The sequence below is a fragment of the Oncorhynchus mykiss genome, chromosome 7, assembly GCF_013265735.2.
Source record: "Oncorhynchus mykiss isolate Arlee chromosome 7, USDA_OmykA_1.1, whole genome shotgun sequence".
Classification (NCBI taxonomy): Eukaryota; Metazoa; Chordata; class Actinopteri; order Salmoniformes; family Salmonidae; genus Oncorhynchus; species Oncorhynchus mykiss.
The window spans coordinates 56,209,796-56,217,295 of NC_048571.1; the positions used below are offsets into that span (position 1 = coordinate 56,209,796).

Genomic DNA, 7,500 nt, shown 5'->3' on the forward strand with positions numbered 1-7,500 from the left:
TATTCAGAACATGTATAAGATAAATGTCATAACACACACACTCACACACTCAAACACTCAAACACACACTCACGTGCACACAGAGTTGTCTCTCCAACCCCCAGGCATTTATGATGTCTCTCTATCATTCTCTCCATCTCATTCTCTCTCTCGTTTGTCTCTTGCTCCCTTACTTTCTCTCCATTTCGCCCCATTTCTCTGTTGTTTATTCTCTTGTCTTGTTTGTTCGTGACTCGCCTCAGTTCCCCCTGCCTATTCCCCAGGGCATCACTACTGTGTGAGCTGTCAGTGTTCTTTTCCCTTCCCCCCCACCACCACCCCAACCCCCTCATAGCCCTCTGATTTACTTACAACTCCCTACATGGTGCACCATACAGACACCCAGTGTGTGTGTGTGTGTGTGTGTGTGTGTGTGTGTGTGTGTGTGTGTGTGTGTGTGTGTGTGGTTGGCTAGGGTCTCTATCTCCTCCAAGTGACGATAAGGCCAACAGCACCTGGCCATCAAGAGCACCTTGCTATTTAAATGTTTTATTTATTGAAAGGAACATTTTATCATTTCATATCTTGGCAGCTACACTGGAGTAATTGAAGCAATCATGTAATGGCAGAACAGGAGAATAAGTGAGAGGGTGTGTTAGTGAGTGCTGCGAGGAAAATACATTTAATCCAGTCAATTCAGAGGAGTGACTGAGCGACTGGTGACACAGCTGCTCACTTCAGGAACAAAATGGCTGCTGCTAAGGTTGGGCCCTGCCTGTGCTCACACATGCAAATGAGGCCTAATAAATAATGGCATTTTCTGGAGCTTGATAATTAGATGGTTCTTTTCTCTCTGAGGGAGGGGAAGACAGAGAGAGAGAGAGAGAGGGTTCCACTTGTCTTTCTTTGTTTGAGCCCTCAGGAGAAACCTTTACTCTGCCAGACTAGTGTCTCCCACTGCTCTCCTTCCTCTCTCCATCATATTTCTCCATATCTCACCTTTTTTATTTTGTTTCATTTTAGAATGATAGAAGAAGTTTGGGACAGACTGAAAATATGTCTTCAATCAAATCCTGTTTCCTAAAGGCCTCTGGTCTAAAGTAGTTCACTGTAGGCCTATAGGGGAAATAGCCTGTATTTTAGTTGTGTTCTTTGAAGTGAAGAATGAATGGTTAAATGGGTAGAGGCACAGAGAGGGATGGGTAGGGGGTTGGCAGAGGAGGTGGTGATTATATAGCATGATATACCACGTCTCTCTGACCTGCCACGTGTGCATCACAATGCAGTCTGTGCCAACCACACTTGTCACACACACACTTTTGATACAATTGGTACTAGAGGTCGACCGGTTATGATTTTTCAACGCCGATAAAGATACCGATTATTGGGGGACCAAAGAAAAGCCGATGCCGATTATTTTTATTTACAGTGCCTTGCGAAAGTATTCGCCCCCCTTGAAATTTGCGACCTTTTGCCACATTTCAGGCTTCAAACATAAAGATATAAAACTGTATTTTTTTGTGAAGAATCAACAACAAGTGGGACACAATCATGAAGTGGAACGACATTTATTGGATATTTCAAACTTTTTTAACAAATCAAAAACTGAAAAATTGGGCGTGCAAAATTATTCAGCCTATTTACTTTCAGTGCAGCAAACTCTCTCCAGAAGTTCAGTGAGGATCTCTGAATGATCCAATGTTGACCTAAATGACTAATGATGATAAATACAATCCACCTGTGTGTAATCAAGTCTCCGTATAAATGCACCTGCACTGTGATAGTCTCAGAGGTCCGTTAAAAGCGCAGAGAGCATCATGAAGAACAAGGAACACACCAGGCAGGTCCGAGATACTGTTGTGAAGAAGTTTAAAGCCGGATTTGGATACAAAAAGATTTCCCAAGCTTTAAACATCCCAAGGAGCACTGTGCAAGCGATAATATTGAAATGGAAGGAGTATCAGACCACTGCAAATCTACCAAGACCTGGCCGTCCCTCTAAACTTTCAGCTCATACAAGGAGAAGACTGATCAGAGATGCAGCCAAGAGGCCCATGATCACTCTGGATGAACTGCAGAGATCTACAGCTGAGGTGGGAGACTCTGTCCATAGGACAACAATCAGTCGTATATTGCACAAATCTGGCCTTTATGGAAGAGTGGCAAGAAGAAAGCCATTTCTTAAAGATATCCATAAAAAGTGTTGTTTAAAGTTTGCCACAAGCCACCTGGGAGACACACCAAACATGTGGAAGAAGGTGCTCTGGTCAGATGAAACCGAAATTGAACTTTTTTGGAGTTTGCCACAAGCCACCTGGGAGATACACCAAACATGTGGAAGAAGGTGCTCTGGTCAGATGAAACCAAAATTGAACTTTTTGGCAACAATGCAAAACGTTATGTTTGGCGTAAAAGCAACACAGCTGAACACCCTGAACACACCATCCCCACTGTCAAACATGGTGGTGGCAGCATCATGGTTTGGGCCTGCTTTTCTTCAGCAGGGACAGGGAAGATGGTTAAAATTGAGAAGGGAAGATGGATGGAGCCAAATACAGGACCATTCTGGAAGAAAACCTGATGGAGTCTGCAAAAGACCTGAGACTGGGATGGAGATTTGTCTTCCAACAAGACAATGATCCAAAACATAAAGCAAAATCTACAATGGAATGGTTCAAAAATAAACATATCCAGGTGTTAGAATGGCCAAGTCAAAGTCCAGACCTGAATCCAATCGAGAATCTGTGGAAAGAACTGAAAACTGCTGTTCACAAATGCTCTCCATCCAACCTCACTGAGCTCGAGCTGTTTTGCAAGGAGGAATGGGAAAAAATGTCAGTCTCTCGATGTGCAAAACTGATAGAGACATACCCCAAGCGACTTACAGCTGTAATCGCAGCAAAAGGTGGCGCTACAAAGTATTAACTTAAGGGGGCTGAATAATTTTGCACGCCCAATTTTTCAGTTTTTGATTTGTTAAAAAAGTTAGAAATATCCAATAAATGTCGTTCCACTTGATGATTGTGTCCCACTTGTTGTTGATTCTTCACAAAAAAATACAGTTTTATATCTTTATGTTTGAAGCCTGAAATGTGGCAAAAGGTCGCAAAGTTCAAGGGGGCCAAATACTTTCGCAAGGCACTGTATTTGTAATAATGATAATTACAATAATACTGAATGAACACTTATTTTAACTTAATATAATACATCAATAAAATCAATGTAGCCTCAAATAAATAATGAAACATGTACAGTTAGGTTTAAGTAATGCAAAAACAAAGTGATGGAGAAGAAAGTAAAAGTGCAATATGTGCCATGTAAGAAAGCTAACGTTTTAGTTCCTGAGAACATATGAAAGCTGGTAGTTCCTTTTAACATGAGTCTTCAATATTTCCAGGTAAGAAGTTTTAGGTTGTAGTTATTATAAGAATTATAGGACTATTTCTCTCTATACCATTTGTATTTCATTAACCTTTGACTATTGGATGTTCTTATAGGCAATTTAGTATTGCCAGTGACACAATTTCACCTGGTTAATAATGCCTGCTAACCTGGATTTCTTTTAGCTAAATATGCAGGTTTAAAAATATATACTTCTGTGTATTGATTTTAAGAAAGGCATTGATGTTCATGGTTAGGTACACAATGGAGCAACGATATGCACCGCATCGATTATATGCAACGCAGGACACGCTAGATAAACTAGTAATATCATCAACCATGTGTAGTTAACTAGTGATTATGATTGATTGATTGATTGTTTTTTATAAGATAAGTTTAATGCTAGCTGGCAACTTACCTTGGCTTCTACTGCATTCGCGTAACAGGTAGGCTCCTCGTGGAGTGCAATGAGAGGCAGGTGGTTAGAGCGTTGGACTAGTTAACTGTAAGGTTGCAAGATTGAATCGCCCGAGATGACAAGGTAAAAATCTGTCGTCCTGCCCCTGAACGAGGCAGTTAACCCACCGTTCCTAGGCCGTCATTGAAAATAAGAATGTGTTCTTAACTGACTTCCCTAGTCAAATAAAGATTAAATAAAGGTGTAATAAAACAAACAAACAAAAAGAAATCGGCCAAATCGGTGTCCAAAAATACAGATTTCCGATTATTATGAAAACTTGAAATCGGCCCTAATTAATTGGCCACACACACACAAATTTGACTCCAGCCCATGTATAGTGTGTGTAATTGAATAGCATGGTGTGTGTGTGTAATTGAATAGCATGGTGTGTAGTGTGTAATTGAATAGCATGGTGTGTGTGTAATTGAATAGCATGGTGTGTAGTGTGTAATTGAATAGCATGGTGTGTGTGTGTAATTGAATAGCTTGGTGTGTAGTGTGTGTAATTGAATAGCATGGTGTGTGTGTGTGTAATTGAATAGCATGGTGTGTAGTGTGTAATTGAATAGCATGGTGTGTAGTGTGTAATTGAATAGCATGGTGTGTGTGTGTAATTGAATAGCATGGTGTGTAGTGTGTAATTGAATAGCATGGTGTGTGTGTGTGTAATTGAATAGCATGGTGTGTGTGTGTAATTGAATAGCATGGTGTGTAGTGTGTAATTGAATAGCATGGTGTGTAGTGTGTGTAATTGAATAGCATGGTGTGTGTGTGTGTGTAATTGAATAGCATGGTGTGTGTGTGTGTGTGTAATTGAATAGCATGGTGTGTGTGTGTAATTGAATAGCATGGTGTGTGTGTGTGTGTAATTGAATAGCATGGTGTGTGTGTGTAATTGAATAGCATGGTGTGTGTGTGTAATTGAATAGCATGGTGTGTGTGTGTAATTGAATAGCATGGTGTGTAGTGTGTAATTGAATAGCATGGTGTGTGTGTGTGTAATTGAATAGCATGGTGTGTGTGTGTAATTGAATAGCATGGTGTGTGTGTGTAATTGAATAGCATGGTGTGTGTGTGTGTGTGTAATTGAATAGCATGGTGTGTGTGTGTAATTGAATAGCATGGTGTGTGCGTGTGTGTAATTGAATAGCATGGTGTGTGTGTGTAATTGAATACCATGGTGTGTGTGTGTAATTGAATAGCATGGTGTGTAGTGTGTAATTGAATAGCATGGTGTGTAGTGTGTAATTGAATAGCATGGTGTGTAGTGTGTAATTGAATAGCATGGTGTGTGTGTGTAATTGAATAGCATGGTGTGTGTGTGTAATTGAATAGCATGGTGTGTGTGTGTGTAATTGAATAGCATGGTGTGTGTGTGTAATTGAATAGCATGGTGTGTGTGTGTGTGTAATTGAATAGCATGGTGTGTGTGTGTAATTGAATAGCATGGTGTGTGTGTGTGTGTAATTGAATAGCATGGTGTGTGTGTGTAATTGAATAGCATGGTGTGTAGTGTGTAATTGAATAGCATGGTGTGTGTGTGTGTAATTGAATAGCATGGTGTGTGTGTGTAATTGAATAGCATGGTGTGTGTGTGTGTAATTGAATAGCATGGTGTGTGTGTGTAATTGAATAGCATGGTGTGTAGTGTGTAATTGAATAGCATGGTGTGTGTGTGTGTAATTGAATAGCATGGTGTGTGTGTGTAATTGAATAGCATGGTGTGTGTGTGTGTAATTGAATAGCATGGTGTGTGTGTGTGTGTAATTGAATAGCATGGTGTGTGTGTGTAATTGAATAGCATGGTGTGTAGTGTGTAATTGAATAGCATGGTGTGTGTGTGTAATTGAATAGCATGGTGTGTGTGTGTAATTGAATAGCATGGTGTGTAGTGTGTAATTGAATAGCATGGTGTGTGTGTGTAATTGAATAGCATGGTGTGTGTGTGTAATTGAATAGCATGGTGTGTGTGTGTGTGTAATTGAATAGCATGGTGTGTGTGTGTAATTGAATAGCATGGTGTGTAGTGTGTAATTGAATAGCATGGTGTGTGTGTGTAATTGAATAGCATGGTGTGTGTGTGCAATTGAATAGCATGGTGTGTAGTGTGTAATTGAATAGCATGGTGTGTGTGTGTAATTGAATAGCATGGTGTGTGTGTGTAATTGAATAGCATGGTGTGTGTGTGTGTAATTGAATAGCATGGTGTGTAGTGTGTAATTGAATAGCATGGTGTGTGTGTGTAATTGAATAGCATGGTGTGTGTGTGTAATTGAATAGCATGGTGTGTAGTATGTAATTGAATAGCATGGTGTGTGTGTGTAATTGAATAGCATGGTGTGTCCTGTGTTCATGTCGTTTAATTAGAAAAAACAAAAAGAAACATTAGATTAATGCTAATTAGCTTTCCCCTCCTTCCCTCCTCCCTCTCTTCTCTGTGTCAGTGGAGAGAACAAACGGGGGGCTATGGCCCCTTTACAGATCATGATGTTAAATAAAAGATGTGTTGCTTCCTTCAGATGTACAGGGCCTTCAGAAAGTATTCATACCTCTTTACTTATTCCACAATGTGTTCTGTTACATCCTCAAAATGGTTTAAATAGAGTTCAAAATGGATTAAAACATTTAATGGCCAAGTGAAAACATGTTTTTAGAGATGTTTGCAAATGTATTGAAAATGAAATACAGAAATATCTCATTTACATACTGTAAGTATTCACACCCCTGAGTCACTACACGTTAGAATCACCTTTGGCAGCGATTACAGCTGTGAGTCTTTCTGGGTAAGACTATAAGAGATTTGCACACCTGGATTGTACAATATTTGCACATTATTCTTTTTATAATTCTTCAAGCTCTGTCAAGTTGACAGACATTTTCAAGTGTTGCCATTCATTTTCAAGCTGATTTAAGTCAAAACTAGGCCACTCAGAAACATTCAATGTCATCTTGGTAAGCAACTCCAGTGTATATTTGGCCTTGTTTTGGGTTATTGTCCTGATGAAAGCTGAATTTGTCTGTTGGAAACCAGATTGAACCAGGTTTTCCTCTTGGAAAGCTCTGTTCCGTTTATTTCTATCCTAAAATCTCCCTAGTCCTGGATGACAAGCATACACATAATGTTTAGGTCATTTAACAGACACTCTTATCCAGAGCAACAGTCAAACTGGTCCCCCATGGGAATTGAGGGAGTGGAAGAGATGTGGCGATATGAAGGGAGTAGATGAGGGAGGGATAGAGGGTTGGGGATGGAGAAGGAGAGTTGGGGTCTGGGTAGTGGAGTGAATGGAGGATGAAGGGACTAAACTAGGCCACTCAGAAACATTCAATGTCATCTTGGTAAGCAACTCCAGTGTATATTTGGCCTTGTTTTGGCTTATTGTCCTGATGAAAGCTGAATTTGTCTGTTGGAAACCAGATTGAACCAGGTTTTCCTCTTGGAAAGCTCTGTTCCGTTTATTTCTATCCTAAAATCTCCCTAGTCCTGGATGACAAGCATACACATAATGTTTAGGTCATTTAACAGACACTCTTATCCAGAGCAACAGTCAAACTGGTCCCCCATGGGAATTGAGGGAGTGGAAGAGATGTGGCGATATGAAGGGAGTAGATGAGGGAGGGATAGGGGGTTGGGGATGGAGAGGGAGAGTTGGGGTCTGGGTAGTGGAGTGTGAAACTAT

General features: G+C 40.2%; 1 protein-coding gene across 8 annotated transcripts in view; it reads left to right on the forward strand.

The window, feature by feature from the left end:
* The window catches only part of foxp4 (forkhead box P4), a 188,193-nt gene that overhangs the window by 102,129 nt on the left and 78,564 nt on the right, over positions 1 to 7,500 (forward strand). The window lies entirely within an intron of this gene.